Here is a 27,007-nt window from a genome sequence, read left to right on the forward strand (position 1 = left end):
ATCTGTTCAGATCTTTGCAGAAACTGGCTAATATACTTAACGGAGTCATCACTTCAATCATTCATCCTGACCAGACTGTGTTCATGCCGGGTAGGGCTATGGACATTAATGACGGTGGCTCCAGATCAATATTGCTACAGCTGGACGTGATGCTGCCCCGGGATTTGTCGCTAGCCTGGATGTTTATAAGGCTTTCAGTTCTGTGGAGTGGCAGTACCTCTGGAGTCTGCTGCATGTTCTCCGTTTTGGTCCTGGTTTTCCCCTCCTGGGTATGCCTCCTATATGATTGGCCTAGGGCTCGGATTTGCAGAAATCTTGATGTATCTGACGCATCTTCCTTGGGTAGGGAGACCTGCCAGGGATGCCCGTTGTCCCCTCTTCTGTTCGCACTTGTGGTGGAGCACTTTGCTGCGGCTGTCCGCGCGTCTTCCTCTATCCGTGGTATAGGTAGTGGTTCCCTGGAAGAGAAGGTTTCTATGTACGCAGACAATACCCTGGTCTATCTGGCAGATGTGGGGGGGTTCCCCGAGTTTGTTGTTTGGCCTCCTTGATCAGTTTAGCTCTTTTTTGGGCCTGTGGGTCAACTGGGCTAAGTCATCCTTGATGCCTCTTTCTAGTGGGGCAGCCCTCCCATATTCCCTCCCTCCAGGTGGTGGACAGGTTTCGCTACTTGAGGGTGGAGGTTTCCGCCTCCCTGGCGGACTTTCTCCCCTCTAACATGGAGCCCCTCCTGTCTAGTACTGAAGTCCGGCTTCGGTCCTGGTCTTCCCTACCTTTGTCACTGACGTTTAGGGTAAACATATTTAAAATCATCTACCTCCCGAAATTTCTCTACATGTTTCAACTATCACCTACTATCCCTCCCAAACATTTCTTTAAACAACTAAACAGTGCTCTGAGATCCTTCCACTGGCAAGGCAGGCCTCCTAGACTTGGTCAGTTTCTTCTTCAGGCATCAAAGCAGCAAGGTGGGTTGGTGGCTCCGAATATGCATAATTATTTCCTTGCTTCTCAGCTGGTGTATGCGACCTGGTGGATTGACCTAGATCTTTCTAATGTTGCAACAGCTCTGGCTGGGGCACTCATGGGCTTGTACAAAACCCCTTACTAGTACAATGTACAGGTATTCTCCCTCTTCCTCTTTCCCGCAAATGTAGCTGCTGTTTGGTCTGTGGTGTCTGGGCGCTTCCTACAACCCGCTGTCTCTCCTAGAACACCCCTGTGGGTGAATGTACATTTACCTCACCTTCAGGAGTTGGCGGCAGCAGGTTTCTGGGGCACCCATGGGTTTAAGTTTGATATTCATTTGTTTGGGGGGGGGCATTTGTTTCCTTCATTTTCTGACATGCAAGCCAACTTTAATGTCCCTCAGGGCGCCTTTTACTAGTACCTCCAGCTGTGACATGCACAGTTTGGCTTTTTTTTGGAGGTTGCTCCTGCATTTTCGGATGTAGAGTTGCTCCTGAGCATCGCGGACCTCTCTAAGCCACTAATGCAAGGGTATGCTTTCCTTCAGTCTGTGGGACCCAGCCCATTTGGGCATGCTGATTTGAAATGGGTGGAGGATGTGCCTACTTTGTCTGAGGATTAGTGGTGGAAGGAGGCTCAGCAAACTTACTATGTTATGGTAGTTGCCCGAGTGTTGTCCCATATTGGAGGAAGGTGATGCAGTTTCTGGTGGACCACTTAGACTTTCTGTTTCTATTGACCCCTGAGGTCTGTTTGTTGGGTTTCATTAATGGGGTGGTAGTAGGTTCCCATAGATGTATTCGCTTTTTTGTTCTGTGCTCGTGAGGTGATTGCTATGACCTGGAAGGACACTAATACTCGTCCTTTATCACGCTAGACTAATTTGGTTAATAAGTACATCCCGCTGAATCAGGCCCTATACATTAGTAGGAAGTGCCCTAAGAAGTTTGACAAGGTTTGGATGCCCTGGTTGGTCCTAGAGGCCTCGACAGATTCTCCTGGACATGTGTTTCCGCCTGTCTAGTTTTGTTCTGGGTTTGCTCTATTGTGCTGTATGGCAGGAAGGGGGGGGAAGTTCCAGGGGTTAAATGGTGTGCCTCTGTGTTTGTTTGTCTGGTTGTCGTTGGGCCAGTTCTACACCAGGGGTTGTGCAGTGTATGCCTCTCTCCGGAATCACTGTTATTGTTACTGCCTTATTATATGTATAAACTGTTATTGCTGTTTTGTTTCCCGATAGCTGCTTCCCTGTGGCCCATGTTATCCCTGTTAACTTAGTGATCGGGTTTCACTGTTGTAGCTGCCTGGAGTCTTGCCTGGCTCTTTATTTATAAAATGCAATATAAATACTTATTTATAAATAAATAAAAAGATCTTTGTAGAAAAATCAAACATACACATAAAGTATTCACAATCATAGAATGGCAAACCGTACACAAACATTGTCCACAAATGTAGAACAACCAACTGTACATGGACAGTGTCCACAATTGCAACCAACCATATATCAGTGTTCACAACAAGAGAATTTAATAGTAGAAAAATGCATTATTTTTAGGTATTACTATGAGGCAGCCCTGACTTAGACTTGTGTGACAGCCACAGTCCATTAGTTAGTGAAGCACATATGTGGTGCCGTAGTGTTCAATCTTGTCACAGGTTTTTATTTTGAGATGTTGGGGTAGTAAATAAGTTTGAATGGCTATCCATTCTGGCAACCTCAAGAAAGAATACCTGACAAAGTTTGGAGAGAATTAAGTTGTTTTTAAAATGAATAACACTGAGAAGACTCTGTTCCCTGAAGAATAACATAAGCTTGGGGATCCTCAGCGCCCATAACCCCATGTTCTTGTTACCAAATCTGGGTTGTTGTAGCAGAACTTAAAGGGAACCTGACAGCAGCATCCCCAGCAATAGCCTGAATATATAGGGTTATAGTGCGGGCAATGCTGATTCATATCCGTGAAGGCGGCAGAGTTATCGGCTGAAGGGAACCAAGTGATCGTCCGGAGCTGGCGGGTGAAGCATTGCTAGCACAGCATAAAGAACGCCACCTATACTATTACCCTGTATATTCAGGATAACACAGGTGATGCTCCTGTCAGATTACCTTTAACCCCTTCAGGACACAGCCCATTTTCACCTTAAGGACCAGAGCATTTTTTGCACACCTTACCCCTGTCACTTTAAGCATTAATAACTCTGGAATGCTTTTACTTATGAATTTGATTCAGAGACTGTTTTTTCGTGACGTATTCTACGTTAAGATAGTGGTAAATTTTCGTCGGTACTTGCATAATTTCTTGGTGAAAAATTCCAACATTTCATGAAAAATTTGAAAATCTTGCATTTTTCAAACTTTGAAGCTCTCTGCTTGTAAGAAAAATAGATATTCCAAATAAATTATATATTTCAAAATCTGAATTTTTCAGGGACCAGTTCAGTTTCGAAGTGGATTTGAAGGGCTTTCATATTAGAAATACCCCACAAATGACCCCATTATAAAAACTCATACACCCATCAAAGTATTCAAAATGACATTCAAAAAGTTTGTTAACCCTTTAGGTGTTTCATAGGAATAGCATCAAATTGAAGGAGAAAATTCAAAATCTTCATTTTTTACACGCATGTTTTACAAAGCCCCCATGGTGCCAGAACAGTGGACCCTCCCACATGTGACCCCATTTTGGAAACTGTGTGTTGTGCGTCCACAGAGCATTTTATGTCCACATATGGGATATTTCCGTACTCGTGAGAAATTGCGTTACAAATTTTGGGTGTCTTTTTCACCAGCATGTTAGTGTAAAAAAAATTTTTTTTTTTTTAACACTAACAGGCTGGTGTATACCCCAAAAGGGGTAAAAGGAGAAAAAGCCCCCAAAAATTCGTAGTTCAATTGCTCCTGAGTACGGAAATACCCCATATGTGGCCGTCAACTGTTTCCTTGAAATACGACAGGGCTCCAAAGTGTAGTGTAGTGTATTTAGGGTACACTCACACAGCTGGAGGTTTACGGTGAATGTCCTGCTAGGAGTTTGCACTGCGGCGGAAAATTTGCCGCAGCTCAAGCTTGAAGCAGGAAACTCACTGTAAACCCGCCCGTGTCAATGTACCCTGATTCACATGGAGGGGGGGGGGGGGGGCAAACCTCCAGCTGTTTCAGAACTACAACTCCTAGCATGCACTGACAGACCGTGCATGCTGGGAGTTATAGTTTTGCAACAGCTGGATGCACACTGGTTGGAAACCTTCAGCTAGGTTATGTTACCTAACTCAGTATTTTCCAACCAACGTGCCTCCAGCTGTTGCAAAACTACAACTCCCAGCACAAACTGATCGCCGAAGGGCATGCTGGGAGATGTAGTTATGCAACAGCTGGAGGTACAAAACTACAACTCCAAACATGCCCAGACAGCAGTTTGCTGTTCGTGCATGCTGGGAGTTGTAGTTTTGAAAGATCTGAAGGGCCAGAGATTAGAGACCACTGCACAGTGATCTCCAAACTGTGGCCCTCCAGATGTTGCAAAACTACAAATCCCAGCATGCCCAGACAGCAAACCGCTGTCTGGGCATGCTTGGAGTTGTAGTTTTGCAACATCTGGAGGGCTACAGTTTAGAGACCACTATATAGTTTTCTCCAAACAGTAGCCCTCCAGATGTTGCTAGGCAACAACTCCCCGGCTTCCATAGGATCGCCGCACCAGGGAGCCGCATCGCCATCCTCTGCCGCCCACCGCCGGTAAGTGACCTTCCGGCGCCGGTCACATCACGGTTCCCCTGCTCTGCCCGGACTACAGTGGGTGGTCAGAGCGGGGGAACCGAACTTTATCCCCCGCCAATCACGGCGATCATCGGCGGCAATCAACGACATGGGGGGGTCTCAGGAACCCCCAGGGGTTTGCACGAGGTGCCTGCTGAATGATTTCAGCAGGCATCCCGGTCCCCGCCCGGTGAGCGTCAAGAACCAGAATTCCCACGGGCGTACAGGTATGAAAAATGTTTTATATTTTCTAGTACTACTGATAAGATGACTTATTTATAAATGTATTTAAAAAAGAATTCAATTTTACTAAAAAATGAAAATAGCCACCACTAGGAGTCATCTATCCTTATGCAGACAGACTACTCTGTATTTTGAAGCATACCTGAGACCGGCTGTAAAGTGTGTTGGTATCCAGTATAGGAGATCACCATTGCACAACTGCAACCCCAGCTGGAGGTACAATCTTTGTAAAACTGTTGTGAGCTGTGTATTCTCCAGCTGTGTTCCTCCAGCTCTTGCAAAACTACAGACAAAGGATGTGTGGGCATGCTGGGAGTTGTAGTTTTTACAACAGCTAAAGGCAAAACTGCTCTAACACAGTGCTTTATAAACGACATGGGGGGGTCTCAGGAACCCCCAGGGGTTTGCACGAGGTGCCTGCTGAATGATTTCAGCAGGCATCCCGGTCCCCGCCCGGTGAGCGTCGAGAACCAGAATTCCCACGGGCGTACAGGTATGAAAATTTTTTATATTTTCTAGTACTACTGATAAGATGACTTATTTATAAATGTATTTAAAAAAGAATTCAATTTTACTAAAAAATGAAAATAGCCACCACTAGGAGTCATCTATCCTTATGCAGACAGACTACTCTGTATTTTGAAGCATACTGGAGACCGGCTGTAAAGTGTGTTGGTATCCAGTATAGGAGATCACCATTGCACAACTGCAACCCCAGCTGGAGGTACAATCTTTGTAAAACTGTTGTGAGCTGTGTATTCTCCAGCTGTGTTCCTCCAGCTCTTGCAAAACTACAGACAAAGGATGTGTGGGCATGCTGGGAGTTGTAGTTTTTACAACAGCTAAAGGCAAAACTGCTCTAACACAGTGCTTTATAAACACTGCAGCGCCAGCTCTTGCAAAACTATGACTCCCAGCATGCTTGAACAGCCAAAGCTTTCTCTGACTTCTGAATGACAAAGAAGCTGATCAGACATTCAGGAGTCTGTGAAAGCTGAATGACACACACAGTGAAAGCTATGTTGTATAGCATCCAGCTTTACTAGGAACATATAGAAAATGTATGCACAAAAAGTATTGTGCAGTGATTTGCAGACTGCCAGGCTGCTCCTAGACTCAGAGCAGAGGAGTCATCCACAGTGAGGGAGAGAGATGGACACGCCCCCTCCATAAGGCAAGAACAAAAAGCAAGTGAGCAACCTATAAATGCTATTTGTTAGGGATATTTGTCCTAGACACATAAATTATATGTACATGATCAAGATTAGGTACTGAGTAACATATCACTTTTTTTCGCACTATGACAGGTACACTTTAAGAAAGATTCTGCTTCAGAAGGTGTCAGTCTTGTCAGCCAAACCACACCAACCTACAAGGAATAGGAGATTTTAGGATTTTGCTCCCTACTTCAAAAAAAAATAAAAAATTGAAAGGACAATATCTAAGCACAATTTATCTCAGGTCCTCATAAAATCCAAGGTGTCTACCCCACAGTCTATTAACAGTGAACTATTAATAATGCCCTAATACATGGAATTGCTGAACTTTCCATATACATAGCTGTACTGTTATCATGGCACATGTGGTCAGACCAGTAAGTCTGGTTCTAATATTAATCTTTTAGATTTTGAACTCTCTGCACCACAGTATTTGCTGACATTACATAAATGATTACAATTGACATCTATTTAATAATGAATCGGTCTTGGGTAACTCCAGAACTGTGGTTCACAGACCGAGCATTCCCTGAATAAATAAAAACATCTCCATTGATTATTGGACCTAAGGAATGAATACTCTTTGGCCTTTGGGTGAGTTCAGGACATGCTGGCTATGCAGTCAAAGCACATACAGTATATATTAAAGGAAAAATCTATAAAGAATGAATAGAATAACTGTATTTATTAAAAATTATATAGGTTTACAACTTCTGACTATATAACAATATGGGTTTCATTTGAAAACATCATTGTATCTCAGCTATTAGAGGACACTGTCAACTTTCTATCATTCATCGTTCAAACATTTTTCTTGCGTCCTGTAGGTTGTGAGGTTGCCTTCAGGGATCAGACCCCCCCTTATAACTCTATGGGAGAGCCGTTCGGCTATTTTGGCTCTCCCATAGAGATATAAGGAGGGGGCGTGGCGACCCCAGTTTCGGGTGGGGGTTGTGATGCGCCACTCCAGGGGAGAGTAGAGGGCCCATACAGTAGATCACAGGGGGCCCAAGCACTCCTGCGGATAGGGGATACGGTTTTATTCATGAGACTACTCCTTTAATGGTATGGGAGGATTACAGGACCAAGACAGGTTATCAATCTAGGGGTTATTTAGATAGGAGTAAAGGCGTCTTGGCGGTGATTTGATCACAATGTACAAATATATGAACGGACAGTACAGAGCTCTTTCTAGTGAACTTTTTATACCTAGGTAACCATGACAAGGAGACATCCTCTACGTCTAGAGGAAAGAAGGTTTCACCATCAATACAGACAGGGATTCTTTACTGTAAGAGCAGTGAGACTATGGAACTCTATGCCACATGATGAGCTAATGTCTGACTTAATAAACAAGTTCACGGGGGTCTGGATGATTTTTCTGGAAAAATGTAATATTACAAGTTATGGATAATGTCATGGCTTATCATTGTAGACTGATTAGATAGTGTGTGAGATAAGCAGCAGAGTCTGGCAAATAGCATGTAGATACATAAGACAAGTAACCACAGAGCGCTCCGTAGTGCAATAAATTAGGGTGAAAATCTCAAACAAATTAGTAAGAAAATTGCTCACCCCGTAGGTTGTGCTACCAGTCAGGCACAACACTGATGTTAGCATATAAGTAGAGGTTCCACCATGCAGCCGATCCCACCACCAGGAATTAGGTGTCAAGATTAGGGATCGACCGATATCGTTTTTTTAGGGCCGATACCGATAATCGGACGGAGGTTATGGCCAATAGCCGATAACTTATACCGATATTCCGGTATAAGTTTTCGGCTATTTATCCCCCCGCGACACCGCTGCAGATCATTGATTTAAAGCGGGTGCTTTAAATCATTGCATTGCAGTGGCTTTTGCGGTGCCATAGGCCGCCGCCGCCACCCGCTTCTCTCCCCCTGCCTGTCCGGGGGTCCTGAGACCTATCACCGCCACCGCTCCCCCCGCCGCACCGTGACCGCCGCCGCACCGCACCCGCCCCGCCGCACCGCAACTGACCCCCCCGCACCGCACTGGCCCCATTGCCTCCCCCATTCTCGGTTTTATAATTACCTGTTCCCGGGGTCCGCTCCACATCTGGCTCCGGTGGCATCCTCCTGAACTGTCACTGTGCGTACTGACGGTGATGTCACGTTGCGCACGTCACGTCACTCGTCATTGCGCACAGCATAACACAGGACGCAGCAGGAGTAAGAAGTAGCGTGGGCCCCGGGAACAGGTAATTATAAAACTGGGGATGGGGGAGGCAATGGGGCCGGGGCGGTGTGATCGGTCGGGGGGGGGGGGCGGTCGCGGTGCGGTGGGGGCGGGGCATTATCGGCTTATCGGCAAGGTAATTGCCGATACCGATAATGCCCAAAATCGTATATCGATAATATCGGCCATACCGATAATCGGTCGATCCCTAGTCAAGATACAATATTAAAGCCTCACACCACTCAGGGATTTAAATGTCGCAACAGGTGAATAGCAGCAGTAGTCCCATGGACACTCAGGCAGTAGCGAGATACAGTAAAAAGAGAAATTTATTCGAACAACCGGTTGTTCGAATAAATTTCTCTTTTACTATATCTCGCTACTGCCTGAGTGTCCTTGGGACTACTGCTGCTATTCACCTGTTGCGACATTTAAATCCCTGAGTGGTTGGAGGCTTTAATATTGTAAATAGCATGTAGAGACAGGGACATGGAGATAACATTTCAGTTACACTCAGGCATAAAAACACAAAAGAAATCCTGCTTGTCCTGCACTAGCTATACAGAAAATGTCCCTGTCTATAAAGTTAGCTTACTGCCAGCTACCAAACAAAATAGACAACAAATTCTTGAGGCAGCAACCGCTGGATTCAATCTAGAACCAGTGGTGCAGGTTTTTGCAGCCTCAGCTTGCGGACTGAGTTGTTCCTTGTTTTAAAACCCAGTAACTAGCTGTCTTCAGCACCTGTGCTTATCTGGACCACACTGAAAACCTGGACTGTCCCTAGAAGGGGAAGAAAGGCCTTACTATTAACCTGTCCTTGATCACATAATAATCAAGGCCTGAAAATAATACTTACTTAGCCTTAGTCCTTAGCAAGCTAACTCTGGCCAGGGGTTTTAAATGGGCGCTCTCATTAAAGGGGTACTCCAGAAAAACATTTTTTTTTTATATCAACTGCCTCCAGAAAGTTAAACAGATTTGTAAATTACTTCTATAAAAAAATCTTAATCCTTCCAATAACTATCAGCTGCTGAAGTTGAGTTGTTCTTTCCTGTCTGGCAACAGTGCTCTCTGCTGACATCTCTGCTTGTCTCGGGAACTGCACAGAGTAGAAGAGGTTTGCTATGGCGATTTGCTTCTACTCTGGACAGTTCTCGAGATAGGTGTCAACAGAGAGCACTTAGAAAAGAACAACTCAACTTCAGCAGCTCATAAGTACTGAAGGATTAAGATTTTTTTAAAGATGTAATTTGCAAATCTGTTTAACTTTCTGTAGCCAGTTGAATTATTAAAAAAAAAACTTTTTTTTTCCCCTGGATAACCCCTTTAAAATTTTTTTTGCTATTGCACTCCCGGTTTTATAATTACGGTACCTGTTCCCGGGGTCCACGCTGCTTCTGGCTCCGACAGTGTCCTACGTTGTTGCTATGCGCCGTGCAATTACGAGTGATGTTTTCAACGCGACGTCACCGTCAGTGGCCCGGCACACAGTGACAGCTAAGGACGCCTCTGGAGCCAGAAGCAGCATTGACCCCGGGAACAGGTAATTATAAAATCGGGGATGGGGGAGGTAATGTGGCAGCGGCGGCAGTCTCTGGATAGCCAGGGAGAGAGAAGCGGCGGCAGCAGGACTCTAGACACCAGAAAAGGCAGGGGGAGAGAAGCAGGCAGCGACGGCGGTCTCTGACTCCGCAAAAGCCACGCTTCTGCGGGGTCAGAAACAGCCTATCAGGATATACACATGCACACACATGCACCCTCATTTTACCAAGGATATTTGGGAAAAAAACTTTTTTTTACCCAAAGATCCTTGGTAAAATGAGGGTGCATGTTATAGGCTGGTGCGTGGTATACCCCGATAAATATGGTACTTTGTTTAAAAAAATAAAAATAAATGAAGCTTTCTATGTTTTATTTGTGTTTAAAAAAGCTGCCACAAAGTGTCTCCCTACTTGTCCAGAGCACATTGTACCCCATCTCTTGCACAGTCTTTGGACTCCTGCTGGCCTGGCAGAAGTCCAAAATTAGAAAATGCTGAGGGCGGGGGGGGAATGCACCCTTAGCCAATCATAGCTCATCCCACACTGAACTGCTCTAGTTAGTTCAACTGCAAACTAACTACAACTCCCAGCATGCCTTATACAACCTGTGGCTCAACAGCTGCCCCAAACAAAGACTACAACTCCCAGCATGTTGGACTATATAGTGGTATATAGTATAGGTCAGTGTTTCCCAACCTAGGGTGCCACCAGCTGTTGCAAAACTACAATTCCCAGCATGCCCGGACAGCCGCTGGCTGTCCGGTTATGCTGGGAGTTGTAGTTTTGTACCAGCTGGAGGTGCTCTGGTTGGAAAACACTGGTATAGCATATGGCAGCGGTACTCAACCAAGACACCGATACAATTGAATAGCTTAGCGCTGCCGGAGCAAGGGAACGCTCTGAGAAGATAGGGTTGAAAGAAGACAAGGACTGGATGAAGAAAAAAAGTAAAGACAACAGAGACGACGTCTCCTGTGAGTCATTATACAATTGTGTATTCTCCTGACTGTCCCATCAGAGCTGGAGTCACTTGAAATTTCTGCAGTGATGATGGGTGACTGTACCCCAATCTGTGGCTGTCCAACTGTTATAAAACTACAACTCCCATAATTCCTGAATCTTTGCAGGCATGATGGGAGTTGTAGCTTTGTAACAGCTGGAGAGCCACATAAACCGAGGTGATTTTAGAGTATGCAACTCATTTTATTTTAATGGGAGTCTGACTGCTGCGACCCCATTGTAAAAAAAAAAAAAATAGGCGGCATTGTCTAATATCCCTGGGCCTATTTTTATTCCCAGTCTGGAAGTAAGTGTATTACAGTATTTCCCAACCTTTAACGCTACAGTTGTTTTACATCTACAGCTCCCATCATACTCTTCTGTCTGCATGATGGGAGTTGTAGTTTTGCAACAGCTGGAGAGTTCACAAGGGGGTAGGCATAGTTTATATGGGGGGGAAGCATCGTGGCACAATTCATGTGGGGCATGAAGGCATTGTAGCACAGTTCATATAGGGGGCAGGCTTAAATGGCAGTATTATACTGAGGCAGCACCAATTTCTGGCATGGCACTGTGGCCGCTAGGTGTGAATCAGATCTTAGCTTTTAGCTCGCACCTTCACCGAATGGCAGACCTGGATAAGCGGACCCCTACTAAAAGTAGTTGAGTACACCTGGCATGTGGTGTAACATTCTGGGAGTTGGAGGATTGGTAGGATAAATACCGGCAATTGCACTGCTGGTATTTTTAATATAAAAGAACTGGCAGGGTTGCCCAAATACCAGCTGTGACGGTAAAATACCGGCCAGGTGGCAAACCTAGACACTTCAGGAAGTCCTTCAGGAAGAGGTCCAGTCAGGAAGAACCATTGCAAGGTGGGTTGCACCTGACTTGGAGGGGTTGAGGTGCACCTCTATAATTGTCTGTTTTTTGGACCTTAGAGCAGTGTGTGTAGCAAGACTATGAAAAGGAGCGAGGAGGACTAGAGCCTGGTGTACACTGATCTGCAAGATCCTGAAGAGAAGAGCCCTCAGAGGGGCCACTCAGAGATAGTAAGAGATATGCACAGGTTGGTGAGGTTGAAAGACATCTGCAAAAGGAACTGTGGCTGTGCACTGCCCACATCACTGTAGAAGCCCCAACAAGTTACCAAAGACACTGGTTATTCTGTGGCCTTGCACAGACCTATATAGTGGGAGAGCAGGTGCTGTGAATGGAAATAGAAGAAATTGTGTGTACAAGTGGCCATGCCAGTAAGAGATATTAGAAACTAGGTCATCATATGGAAGTGGTCCCAAACAACACCTGGGCATTCTGTGGTGGTGGGCATATCCTTTCTTGGACCTGCAGCACACAACCTGATTATTCTGATGTTCCAAAGACCAGGGAGGTCAAAGGGGGCTAAAGGCCCTGCCCTTTTAAAGCAGCTGCCCTATAATGCCCTCACAAGCTGTTAGAAGTCATTGAAACTTCCTGGCTCAGAAGTTAATAAGCAGCTGGGGGCAGAAGGAGGAAATGGAGGATACCGCAGCAATGTTTACTTGCACTCTGTCCCCAGGCTTCCTTCTCAGCTCCTCCCTTCCTCATGTTCCCTGCACTGCTCGTCTGGGCTTCTTTCCCGCTCCTTCAGGTCCCAGGGCGAAAGGAGGGAGAAGGGTGCACAGCACAGGGAGAGGAAACGGGGTTGTGTCCCCCTCCTGCCCTTTATGGGCTAAGCTGCCTCCACCCCAACTGCTGCCCTGGGGGAATGATGGAATGTGGGGTGACTACTGACTAGCCTAGGAGGTAAGTGTGCATATAGTGTGCATGTGTTTGTGCATAACGTGTGAGGTCCATATTTTATGCATATAGAAATGTTTCCCAACCAATGTGCCTCCATCTGTTACAAAACTACAACTCCCAGCATACCTACACAGCTTTTGACTGCCAAGGTTTCCCAACTAGTAGGCCTTCAGCGGTTGCAAAACTCCCAGCATGCCTACACAGCCTTTGGCTGTCCGGGCATGCTGGGAGGAGTTGTTTTGCAACAACTGGAGGCACCCTGGTTGGGTAACACTGTCATATAGTGTACGTTTCCCACTCCAAACCAGTTACCTCTCCAAGCCCCATTACCTCTTTAAACATTCCATGGAGAGCCCGTCCCCTTTCAAACTCACAGCTGGAAACACGCTGCGCATTTGAAAGAAAATCAAAGGTTTGTGTGTTGGGGCAGTGGGGGCAAATATTGACTATTAGAGCCTCACAGCTTTTTTTTATTATTGTAAAGCAGCATAGATTGCAATGTCCCTCTGTGGCGTCAGTTGCTGCAGCCAGGTCCTGACCGGAATCCTAGCACCATTGGTGATGCCCCCTATGCCCCCTCAGAATGCAGAGGAGGATAAAGCCTGACTGAGCATGCTGTCTGACTGAGGTGATTCCTTCCCTGCCTCCCCCCCATCGCCATCCTTCTTACTCCTACAAGTTTCCAGAGTCCACACAGAAATTCTAGGAGTCAGGACTCCTAACTGTAAGCAATGCAATGGGTGACACTGACTTCAGAACATTTTATATATTTATATACTCACAACAGTCTCTCATGGAAAAAGCAGAACTCCAGCAGAAAAAAAACAGAACACATTTCTTCATTGTCGTGTCATTGCTCATCAATTGGGACTTGTATATAATGTACGTGTCTGCCTGAGATACATATATTAATATTCTTTATATATCTTGAATCTTTGAAATGTTTTTTATTGTTACTTTGCTTTTTTAATTAACTATCTAATGACACTTGATTGACATGTATGTTGTGTGCTCGCTAAGGGACTTTGAAGCGAGCTCAGGAGCAGTGCATTAAGACTTTAGATGCTGCGATCAAAGTCGATGTGATCATGCTGGTGGGTTCTCGGGGCCTAATTGGGACCTCTGTGGGGTGATGCGGGATCCCATTCAGCTAACCTGACTGTGCCAGAGGTTCCTTACCTCAGAAATTGCATTGTATTAACATATGTAAGGTCTTTACAAGCATTTTTTAAATTAATAATAAGTGCCTTTTTTTTTTTTACATGAGCCTCCCCCCCGCCCCCCAAAATGTCTGTGCACATACCTGCCAAAGACTGTACCTACTAAGTGTGAAAGAAAACCATGTTTACTGCTCCTGCACAGTTGATCACAATGTCCTAAAGACAGTGAACTGAGCTGTGGTCATACAACCTTTTACAGGAATACCATTATCGCAATAGTGGTGAGAAAACCCCTTTAGGGAAGCTGCTAGGTCCAGATATCACAGGACATCTCTAGAAGTCTTGTGGAGCCCAAGCTTTCATGGGTCACAGCTGTTTTGGTGGCACGAAGGCAACCTACACACATTAGGTCATTGGCGTTAAAGGGGTACTCCACTGCCCCAGCGTCCAGAACGTTTTGTTCCGAATGCTAGGTGCGGGCTGCGGGGGTCGTGACGTCACGACCAAGCCCCTCGTGATGTCACGCAATGCCCCCTCAGTGCAAGTCTATGGGAGGGGGCGTGGCGACTGCCACGCCCCCTCCCATAGACTTGCACTGAGGGGGCGTTGCGTGACATCACAACCCCCGCAGCCAGCGTTCGGAACAAAATGTTCTGGACGCTGGGGCAGTGGAGTACCCCTTTAATGTTATGGCTGATCAGTTTGTGTAGAATAGAGAAAAGATCAAATTTAATTAATGAACCACAAATGAACTTGAATTTCAAAGACGCATACTAGTATAGAAAGGAAATCTGTTCAGCTCCTCTGGCCATTTAGAACGTCATGAGATGATGCATATATCTTTTTGACTTGGCATATGGCACGCTGTATGTGCAGCACGAAGCTCACTGAAGCATACCTGCTCCATACCTTGACAATATGTTTTCACTTGTTGTTTGATGAACTGTAACAATACACTTGAACACTAGATGGCGCACTAAAGAAATCCAATGTTTTCAATTTACATGCCGTACCTCGCAGAAGCAGCTTTGGTGCTGTCATATTGCTTACAAAGCTATAACATGCCAAAGCAGTAAAGAACAATACTGTCCAATTTATGCACCCTGTTTTATGATACGTATTACAGGATATGCACTGGGTTCTAGTAAGACATAGGTCCACAACTTGGTCCAGTGTGACCACTTAGCTTTCTTGCCTTACATATAAAATATAGTACAAACACCATGTTTTGCATTTCTATATATTTTATTTTATTTTTTTACAATTTTAGCATTTTATTACACGCCTGCAGACAACTGGAAAAACTAAAGACTCTTAAGAGCTGGAGCAAATTCTAATACGGTAGCATGCTATAAAGCATAACCTACTGAGCCCTACGAGATCAGGCCTCACAATAAGTCAATTGACTATTTGTGCATGGAGGTCAGAACTAGAAGTTGACAGAATGAAGTGCAGAAAGCTTTCATATAAAACAATATCACAATATAAAAAGAAAAATGATTGCTTTTTTATATGAAATGCTTTAAAGTTTACATTTCAGACAAATATCACAGCTGCAAAAAAGCCGTCATCAGAAATGTATATAGACAGATCATACCGAGGAAGTCAAGGGTGGCATTAAAGGGGTATTCCAGGAAAAAACTGGCTACAGAAAGTTAAAGGGGTACTACCGTGCTGACAACTTATCCCCTATCTAAAGGATAGGGGATAAGTTGCCTGATCGTGCGGGGTCCCGCCGCTGGGGCGGGGTCCTTGCACGCAGCACCCCGCTCTCATCAGGCCCCGGAGTGAACATTGCTCCGGGTCTGATGACTGAATATCACAGGGCCGGAGTATTGTGAATTCACGCTCCGCCCCCTCAATGTAAGTCTATGGCAGCGGGCGAGACAGCTGTCACTTGGACAGAAAAGAACAAATCAACTTCAGCAGCTCATAAGTACTGAAAGGATTAAGATTTTTTTAATAGAAGTAATTTACAAATCTGTTTGACTTTCTGGAGCCAGTTGATATATTAAAAAAAGTTTCTTCCTGGATAATCTGTGGCTATGGGAGTACAAAGAAACAAGTTTAGAGGCTGATACGGACACATCTACAAGTCACAAGGTAAAAGAAAATCAAAGATTACACTGAGAATAGATCACAGCAGGCAGCGGGTGGACAGATCGAATGGGTCAAGTTTTCTATTCTCAGTACCAAACTCCTCCATGTGCATCAAATTGTAACTTCTGAGAGCGTGGCACTTCACAAGTTAGCAGGACCCGATTAGCATATCGAGGACACAAGCTGCCATGCAACTATAATTTATGGTTGTAATTATCTATTCCAGCTCGTCAAAAGGAAAAAAAAAACCTACGCCACAAGTTCTGTAATCAAAGAAATCGCAGAGCGTGCCAAGCCGGGAGATTAGCACTGATTTTATGGGCATCCAGCGCCTGCCAAGATGTAAGGATCTTTTAAAAAAGCAGCACAGGAAGATGCTGAGAATTAAAGAAAAATTTAGAAAATCAAGAAAACTTTAAGAAGATAAAAACAGTAATAAAAAACTGTACAGATCCTGGGACAGGATACCAATGCTGGATGTTGCGATGAAGTGAGGTCACAAGACTGCCAGCGCTGAGCTATCAACCGGAAGAGGCCTGTAGACTGCTGTGCTCTGTTCATCGCGGGATGGGGCTACTGTATGCAAGTAGAGGTTTTGTTATGTATGGAGGAACTAAGTGGGTACTAGAACTGCACGATTTGGGGAAAATGTGAGATTGCGATTATGGAGGGAAATATTACGATTTCAATATGCAATTGCGATAAAATAAACAAATGAAATGCCCCCCATTTAATGTCAAATCCCCTCCATTTCATTACTGGCTATATGAAATGAGGGGAATAGCTATATGAAATTCATTTCTCTCAATTTATATAACCATTTTCCTATCATGCCATTCCCCTTATTTCATATAGCCATTCCCTCATTGCCCATTCCCATAATTTCATATAGTCATTCCCCTTATAGCCCACCCCCTCCAATCCCTCAATTTTATGTTTATTGAGTAAACATGAAATGGAGGGGATTTGATAAGAAATGGGAAAAAATTTACTTAATTCCTCCTCCCAATTTCATGTACTTGCTTGGCCTGAGTACAGCGGGTTTGTACACTCTCCCACGTTATTGCTCACCGGCATGCGGCGGCACTGCACATTATAGAACGCTTAGAGCAGTGTTTCCCAAACAGGGTGCCAAAGGCTGTCCAGACATGCTGGGAGCTGTAGTTTTGCAACATCTTAAGGCACCCTGGTTGGGAAACACTGGCTTAGAGGATCAACTCACTTGCTCCAGTGCTAGGCACTGCCTAGTTCAACCACTCCGCGGCCGACAATCAGCTGGGACACGGGAGCAGGGCTGAGCCGCTGTTGTCAGCGTAGTCAGGCCGAACTGCTGCCGCAACTGCAAAACAAGTGACATGCAGGCCTGAGGTAACTGCAGGATTTTCCTGGGGACATAACAGACATATAACAAAACCCAAATATTACAATGCAATTACAATATATCATGCAGCCCTAGTATGTACCTATGCTGTCATGGAGTGCCTATACTGTAAGGAGGAACAAAGGGGATAACTATACTGTAGACTGCATTAAAGGGGTATTTCGGCCATAGACATCTTATCCCTTATCCAAAGGAGCTTTGGTCCCCGTTTTCGCTCATGAGTCCGCCTTTGGTATGACTGTCCTCGGACTCCCATCCGTACGAATCTGGATGTTTCTGATCCCTTTCCCCTGAGTAGGGGGACGAGGCAGGGCTTCCTGTTGTCTCCCCTCCTTTTCGCACTGGCGGTCGAGTCTCTGGCAGTGGCTGTCTGTGCATCATAAGTAATACAGGACATTCTTGACAGGTTTGGCCTTTTGGGCCTACAGGTCAACTGGGCCAAGTCCTCCTTGATGCCTCTCTCTGGCGCTAGTCTTCCAGCTAGGCTGTAGGTGGTGGGGAGATTTCGGTACCTGGGGGTGGAGGTTTCGGCTTTCCTGATGGAGTTCCTCTCCCTCAATCTAGAGCCTCTCCTGACTAGTACGGATGAGAAACTTAGGTCCTGGGCCTCTATCCCCTTTTCATTAGCGGGCAGGATAAACATTTTTTAAATGATCTATCTCCCCAAATTCATATACTTGTTCCATTTGTCACCTCACATTTCCCCCTAAATGTTTCTTTCGGCAGTTGTATAGCATTCGGAGATCCTTCTACTGGAAGGGCAAACCTCCTAGACTCGGTCGGGCTCTCCTCCAGGCAACAAAACGTCAAGGTGGACTGGCTGCTCCTGACATGTATAACTATTTTCTTGCCTCTCATCTGGTTTATGCAGCATGGTGGATCGACCTAGATCTCTCAAATGTAGCTACTACCTTGGCTGGGGCACTCATGGGGTCTTACGAATGCCTCACCAATACGCTTTACAGGTACTCTTCCTCTTATCTTGCTCCAATTAAAACTGTGGCTGCGGTTTGGTCGGTGGTGTCTGGGTGGTTTCCGCAACCGATTGTCTCTCCTAGAGCACCCTTGTGGGGGAAGGTCCATCTGCCCCACCTGCAGGGGTTACAGGAAGCCAGTTTTATGGGTACCCATGGATTTGTTGCCCATCTGTTTGGGGAGGACCAGGCATTCTTGTCCTTCGCTGACATGCAGGTTCTCTATCATGTCCTTAGGAGTGCCTTTTTCTGTTATCTCCATTTGCAACATACTGTCCAGGCGCTATTTAGCTCTCTGGTGGTCACCCCCGTTTTCTCCGAGGTGGAACTTCTTCTAGGCACTACTGACCTCTCTAAGCCCCTTACTCAGGCTTATGCTCTGCTTCAGACTCTGGGGCCTAATCCGTTTGAGCTGGCACTTGGGAAATGGGCAGCAGATATCTCTGGATTGACTAGTGAACAGTGGAAGGAGGTGGAACAGTCGAACAATCCTACTGTAGTTAGCGCTAGGGACATGCTGATTCAATCCCGATTCATTTTACATCCCTATTATACCCGGAGAAACTCAAGCACATTGGTGTGTCTCCCTCAGATGTTTTTTTTTTTTGATGTTCTGCAGAGGTGGGAACGTTTATGAATGCAGTGTGGGACTCCCCCGCGATCTCCGGGCCGGCACCCTGGCGTTCTGAACATAAATGTTCAGAATGCCAGGGTGCCGGCCTGGAGATCGTGGTGGTCCCAGTGGCCACACCCCCCCGCAATCAGACATTTTATCCCCTATCCTTTGCCTATGGTATAAGATGTCTAGGGGCTGATTACCACTTTAAGATATATATGTAACATGTACGTATGTTATGAGCTTAGTTTTGGTGCTGCAGTTAAAGGGAAACTGACAGGATGTTTACAAATTGCGGCCACAGTAAGTAAAGGTACCGTATGTCCCACCTTCTTATGCCCTGAGGTGACAGATTCTCATACTGTATTTGTACCTTTTGATTTGGGAGCTGGGTGTTATGGCAGAAAGATGGGAGATTTATTGCTGCTCACAGCACATATCTCCTATATCTTTTTAAATTGAATGGAAACTCGCAGAAGCAGATATTGTCTGTTACGGGCAGAAACAGACAACAAAAGGCTTCTGTTCAAGAACAATGCAGAGCACACTGCTTGATTTTTCACTAAAAATGCCATGCCCATTGACCAACACTTGGCTGAACACTCTAATTTCCACTCCCAGCAGATGTTTGGGGTAAAGAAGGATTGGGCATGTTTGGTTCCACCAAGTCGATCTTTTGTTCCTATGGGGGATTTGGGATTCCATTGGACAGATATGTCTCAAGATCATAAAGACATGTTGTATCCATTTAAATACATAGGTTTCAATTATAAAATGTGTGTCCAAAATGTGTCTGTTTTTTTTTTTTTAGGTAGATAGAATAACACAAACCTCTGTTCTATTCTGCCCAGGTAAAAACTGCATGTGTTGCTTTCCGTCTGAATCAAGCAAAAAAAATCTATTTACGTATAGGAGGGCGGATTGTGCTGGATGGCATCAAATCTGATTTTGCTCACCATTTTACATATCCTTCTTATTTACGAAAGAAAACATGTCAATACCAAAGCCCTCCCACGGTCCCTTCCCATGATCCCGCTGGATAAATAGTGTCAACTTTTGTACACCTTTTTTTTGCTGAAAAAGAAAACAGATACTCTGCTAGAATGTGGCATAAAATGGTGCCAAAGATTTATGCAGTAATATCAGGAAGTATTACTTTACTGAGAGAGTAGTGGATGCATGGAATAGTCTTCCTGCAGAAGTGGTCGCTGCAAATACACTGAAGGAGTTTAAGCATGCATGGGATAGGCATAAGGCTATCCTTCATACAAGATAGGGCCAGGGACTATTGATAGTATTCAGATTATTGGGCAGATTAGATGGGCCAAATGGTTCTGATCTGCCCACACATTCTATGTTTCTTACATGTGATCTCTAGAAGGTAGGAAGCTGCTTTTATATTTGACCTAGGGTCATCTAAAAGTAAAAAAGAAACCACACTCATCTACCCCAATATCTCACCATTGTCAGTCTAATTACTCCTGATTCTTATCCCAGTTCTTGCTACTTCCTTTACATTAGGAATCAACATCCATGTTAAGCCAGTAACCTGCTTTTTTCTCTTAGCTACTTCATTTCTTTTAACCCATTCACCAGCGATCCATGCCACTAGTTTCAATGTCTGATATCCTAAGGAGTACAGTATATGGATTGTCACCTAGGTGGTCACCAAAACTCAGTGTTCATTGAGAAAAGCCTTATAAGACCTGAGGAGTGGTGACTGCCCCCTTGACACTCTACGCAAATCACTGCAGTCAATGTAACAATGGCACCAATTACTGAGGAACATGGGGAGATGAGAGAAGAAAAATAACAACACAAACATTACTAGCTAAACATGGATGACAGATAAAGTTTTTTTTTTAAAGACACTAGAGATTATTTTTAGCAGAAAAGACTGATTCTATTACGGATGAGAACTGTATTAAATATTATTCAACGCTCTCTGAGATTTTAATTATACAAAGCAGAAGACTTTTATTTAATTTGTACTTTCTTTGATCATCGCATTCAACCACTAGTCGGAGCAATGAATGCGATAAAATACAATACAATGTTTTTCATTAAAGGAAATCTGACAGCTTGTTCAACCGCACTAAACCGCATACACATGGTTATAGTGCGGGGAAACAGGAGTAAAATGGTGTTTTACTCCCCTTGATCGGTTATCCCATTAGTGAGATAAAGCCTCCTTTGCTAATATGCGAATGAGTGCTTTCACGCAATGGAGGCCGGAGCCGGCATTGCAAGCATCCCTTCCTCTGTCCTCTCTTCTACCCTATTCCCTCCCACCTCTTCAATATTCATTTCCTCTTCAGCACTCAGCAGTATAACCAGAAGAAGGGTGTCTAGCTGGCCAGGATGATGTTGGCAAGCCCGTAATTTTGCTAGTAGTTTTGAGTTGAGGGGCTCACGCCATGCATGAGCAGAGTGGAAATGAATATTGAAGAGGTGAGAGGGAATAGGGGAGAAAAAAAGGACGAAGGCAGGGATGCTCGTAATGGCAGCTCCCACCTTCATTGCGTGAAAGTGCTCATTTGTATATTAGCATTGGGGCTCTCTCTTACTAATTGGACTGATCGAGATGAGTAAAATATTATTTTATTCATGTTCACCGGCACTATAACCACTATAACCCTGTTTATGGGATTTAGTGCAGGTGAACAAGCTGTCAGATTCCCTTTAAAGCATTACGGTCATTTAAAACAACTTGTCTTCCAGACATGTCAGTAGTTGAGATGAAACAAATTCCCACTGCGATCACAAGTTGCAAAGCTGGTGAAGTGTGCAGCCCACTCCACTATGCAGCCAGCCACTCTCCTGATATCCCCATACCGTGATGCCTGCAGATCAGAGAGGGCCACGGCACAGCGCTGCACATGAGCGTGGATTATGCCCGTGTACACATGCCTTAATACAGATATTTTAACCGATTCCTTGTGATTATTAACAATTAGCCCCATTTAAGTGAACTGGGCTAAGCTGCAATACAGCCTATGGATAAGAGTGGAACTGTTTCTAGAAAATAAGCTGTCCATTTGTTTCTAATCATAGAAAACCCCTTAAAAACATATATTGAAATAAGATGCAAGCAAGCATATTTTTGTACAAATACTTTTGTGACTGTCAATACAGCATGAAAAGCCAATTCCTCCACACACACAAAAAAAAAAAAAACATCAAAAAAATAAAATAACCTTTATTCCATACGGTTTACTGAAATTATAAGATTATTGTGAAATGTTTAAGTAAGCGTATTAATACTATTACTCCATCCAAAAGGGATTATAGGGTCAATAACCACAGGCAAATAACGTGTTCAGTCATTTCATGATTTTAGCGTTTCCAAGTATATTACCAAGGACACTTGAGGGTTGAGGTCCTTATTTGCATTTAACTTCCTACTAAATCTTACATCATGGTTTCTGTGTAGCAGATGTTGGACGGGAAGGTTCAGTAAATCATACAGTAAAATTTACCATTCTCTAGGGCAGGCATAGAAGTTTAAATGCACAGTATTACATTCTCTATTGAAGCATATCCTACAAATCTTGCACCTATAATAAATATTATTCAAAGATTTATAATAATGTACCATAAAGAGGGAGTGTAACGCTCAGCACCATAATAACACACAGCCAATGTGCATTAACCCCTTCCCCATCTCACCATTTTCATGGCTAAATGTTAAGAATAACACATTAACCACGACCAAGTTTTTTCTCCCTTAATGCCCTAGGGATGAAGACAATTTTAGAGTTAAGGTCTACATACAATTTTTTACTGTCTGCTGTGTCAGTCAAAACATTTATAGTTAACAGGCAACATTGCAAGACAGCCCTGGGGGCCTTTTTGTCATCACAGCTGTCATTACATAAAGAAGAGCCCTGGAGTTCATAGTGCCAAAGGGATGTAAGCTTGTGACTGGAGGTTTATCTGATGCCAACCATTAGTAGAGCACTGCGGATGCCAATCACAGCTCCTCTATGTAGGTATAGCTGCTGTCATCAGGACCTACTGTATATACTCGAGTATTAGCCGTTCCGAATATAAGCAGAGGCCCCTAATTTCACCCAAAAACCCAGGAAACCCTATTGACTCGAGTATAAGCCTAGGGTACGAAATACATCATTTCCCCCCCCCCCCCCCCCGGTCATCATCCCAACTCCCACTGTCATCATCCAGACCCCCCCATCCCTCCTGTCATCATCCAGACCCCCCTCCTCCTCCCATCATACAGATCCCCCTTGCCTCCCATATCATTATCCAGATCCCCCTCAAACCCCCTGTCATCATCCAGACCCCCCTCTCTTGTTCTCTACTCACCTCCCCAGTTGCAGCTCTGTCGTTCCTTCTCTAGCAGCCATCCAACATCGCTGCAGGGACAGTCAGACTTCTAGTGGGGAGGGGGGTGAGCCGGTTTGGACCATCCATCTTGACAGAGAGGCCCTCTTCTCCGATGAGGGCTGGCCCCGGACTAGTGACGCTGCATTGAAGCCGCCGCGTAGGGACGCCCCTGATGTCACAGACGTCTGCTGCGTACGAACGTCCCTGCACGGCGGCATCAATGAAGTGTCAGTAGTCCAGGGCCGGCCCGGAGCAGAGAAGAGGGCCTCCTGGTCAAGATGGACGGCCCAGACCGGCTCACCCTCCCCACTGGAAGTCGGACGGTCCCTGCAGCATAGATGGGCGACGATGGGTGGCCCGGCCCATCCCCTCGCCACCCCCACCGGTATTCCTGTGATTTTTCTTTTCCCCATCACTCGAGTATAAGTCGAGGGGGACGTTTTCCGCATGAAAAATGGTGCTGAAAAACACGGCTTATACTTGAGTATATACGGTATGTATCAGTGCCGAGGTTGTAAAGGTAAGTCCTAGGGGAAGGTCTTCATGACCGAACACAACTGCCTATTTAGGGAATCCATTATTTTTTGAATATAACAAGCCAAGTTTTACTTCTTTTTACAGGTGGGTGAAGGGAATTTAGGTGTAGAACATAATTGTAGAAATCGTACATTTGATGTATTAAAAAGTTAAGTGTAAGAAAAGTTTAAAAACAAATAAATGCATTCATAAACGCCACTGTACAGAACAAACACTTAAGGATGCGCCAGAAGGTCCTCTCCTACTGAAAATGTCATGACTGTATTCCATAGGAATTTAGGAATACTTCTTTCACTGTAGGTCATCTAGAGGTTGTGCAAGTACAGAAGTTAAAGGGGTTTTCCAACCACTAATTATTACATTTATCTTGTTTTATTATAAATAATTTTTTTCATAAGGTACCTCTAAGTACTAAAATCTCAAGATCTTCTGAGATCATTTTAGTGATTGGTGGGTGTCTGAATACAGGGACCCCCACCAATCACAAGAACTGAGGTCAAATGTCTCCTAAGTAAATAAGAGTGCCAATTATCTCTAGGATAAATCTATAGGGCTTCTATAGGACTTTCGAACAGTAGTTAAGAAACAGTTGAACAGAATGTTTAATAGAGTGGTCTCATCCAGACAACCATTGAAGTTGCCCAAGTGATCCAGTGATTGTTAGGCAGAGTTCATACCACGGAAACCAAGAATTTCATTTACAGCATGGGATTCTGCTGCACCAAAATGTCTGAGCACAATTTTAAAATTAAAGTCAGCTCAAAAATCTCGTAGTATGAACCTAGACGTACAAGTCTGGCTTCTCCCTGGGAATCAGCTTCATTGCAAAACTTCCACTCACATTTAACCCCTTCCCGCAAATGGACATATAGTCACATCAACTGCAGTCTACCGCTATATGAAGCGTGCTCAGCAGCTGAGCGTGCATCATACCCGGTGGGTACCGATTGCTATCAGCAACTGGGACCCACGGCTAACACTGGACATCGCCGACCAGGCTGATGTCCTGCATTAACCCTTTAGATGCCATGATCAAAGTTGATCGCGGCATCTAAAAGCGGTAAATTCCGTTCCATGCTAGCTCAGTGGGCTGATCGGGACTGCCGCAGCAAAACCCCCTTTTCCATTTTTCAATAAAAAAAATGTAAAAATAAATAAAAACTAAAACATGTGTGCCATCGCCGTGTGCATAAATGTCCAAACTATTAAAATATAATGTTATGTAAACTGCACAAGCATAAAAAATTCCAAAGTCCAGAAATGCGTATTTTTGGTCACTTTATATACTTGCAAAAAATTAATACAATGTGATCAAAAGGTGCCATCAAAAGAAAAACGGTCCCAATAAAAACCACAGATCACGGAGCAAAAAAATTGCCCTCATACATCCCTATATGCGGAAAAATAAAAAAATTACAGGGGTCAGAAGTGGACAACGTTAAGCATACTCATTTTCATACAAAGTTAGAATTTGTTTTGTAGTAAATTAAAACAAAAACTATATAAATTGGGTTTCATTTAAAATTTTTACAGAATAAAGATATTGGCCCTGATTTACTAAGAGTAGAGTGTAGTTTTCTTTGTGGGCTTTAAAGGGGTTATCCAGGAAAAAAAAAATAATAAATATTTTTATATATCAACTGGCTCCAGAAAGTTAAACATATTTGCAATTACTTCTATTAAAAAATCTTAATCCTTAGTACTGACAGTAACTGTCCAGAGTAGAAGCAAATCCCCATAGCAAACCTCTTCGACTCTGTCCAGTTCCAGAGACAAGCAGAGATGTCAGCAGAGAGCACTGTTGCCAGACAGAAAACAACTCAATTTCGGCATCTGATAATTAATGGAAGGATTAAGATTTTTTAATAGAAGTAATTTACAAATCTGTTTAACTTTCTGGAGCCAGTTAATATAAAAAAAAGTTTTTTTCCTGGAATACCCCTTAAATTCCCTACAATTTTTTTCCACGGTATTTACAAAGGTTTCCCTACATTTTGCACTTTTCCCTACATTTTGTTTTTTTTTTCACGCTCTGATCTGTCGGGTTTTCCTCAGTTCAAATCCACCAGATTATCTGTTGAAACCTTAGTAACTATGTTTTTTTTTTTTTTGTGAAAATGTTGGACATGCCCCCTTTTTGCAGCCACACCCCCTTTTTCTGGTTCGCTTAGTAAAATGGAGAGTTAGTCGGGTTTATTTCAATGCTGGTGCAAATTCTGGCACAATGCGCCAGAATTTGGCACACAACACGACAAAGCATGTTGGATTTACAATATTAAATCAGGGCCAATGTGTCATTTTTATGCACTGGGTATAAACGGAAGCCCCCAAAAGTAGCAAACTGGTGTGTTTTTTTTCCAATTTTGCCCTAAATTATTTTTTTTGTTTATTTCACTGTATATTTGGAGGTAAAATGAGTGATGTCATTACAAAGTACAATTGGTGATGCAAAAAAGAAACAAGAACTCATAATGGTATTTAGATGGAAAAGTAATATGTCTATTAGAAGGCGAGGAGGGGGGGAAAAAAAAAAAAAAAATGGCCCAGTCCTGAAAGGGTTAAAGGTGACCATATAAAGCATGGCTGCTTTAAGCATGTCAGAGCTAGAGCAGCTCTATGCAGCAGAATAGCAGATCATTAATCTGGCTTAAAGATGAGGTCCTGAGATGGGTTAGTCCTTCTACAAGACCCATATGCCCTTAAATATCTTAAAATATAGGCTATGTATTTAGAACAACCCCTTTAGCAGTACTCTGCTTTCTTTCCCACTTTAAGGAGTACTCTGGCATCAGGTAAAAAAAAAAAATGCAGCAGAAGTACATAACATTGTTAGGCCCCTTTCACACTACTGTTATGATCCGGTAGTGTGACGGCCGTCAGGACCGCCAGGGTGAATAGCGGGAGAAAAAAATAGTGCTTGCACCATCTTTTTCTCCCGCTATTCTCACTGAAAATAGCGGCGTCCGACAGACCCCATTGACTATAATGGAGTCCATTGGGATCCGTTATTGCTCGTTGTGCCCTGTCAAAATGACGGCCATCAAACACAGACCTCACACTTACAAACGAGGGATTCTGGGACTTGTAGCTGAAGGGAAGGAACTCCAACAGGAAATACCCATTTCATAAAACGAAAGCAGCAGCGTTATATTGGACTCACAACACAGCTATTTAGCCCCTAT

The 27,007-nt window shown here is 44.1% G+C and overlaps 1 protein-coding gene across 4 annotated transcripts in view; it reads right to left on the minus strand.

Annotated features, from left to right (window-relative positions):
• TSPAN4 (tetraspanin 4) overlaps positions 1-27,007 on the minus strand; it is a 719,066-nt gene that overhangs the window by 288,777 nt on the left and 403,282 nt on the right. The window lies entirely within an intron of this gene.

This window comes from Hyla sarda, chromosome 6, assembly GCF_029499605.1.
Source record: "Hyla sarda isolate aHylSar1 chromosome 6, aHylSar1.hap1, whole genome shotgun sequence".
Classification (NCBI taxonomy): domain Eukaryota; kingdom Metazoa; phylum Chordata; class Amphibia; order Anura; family Hylidae; genus Hyla; species Hyla sarda.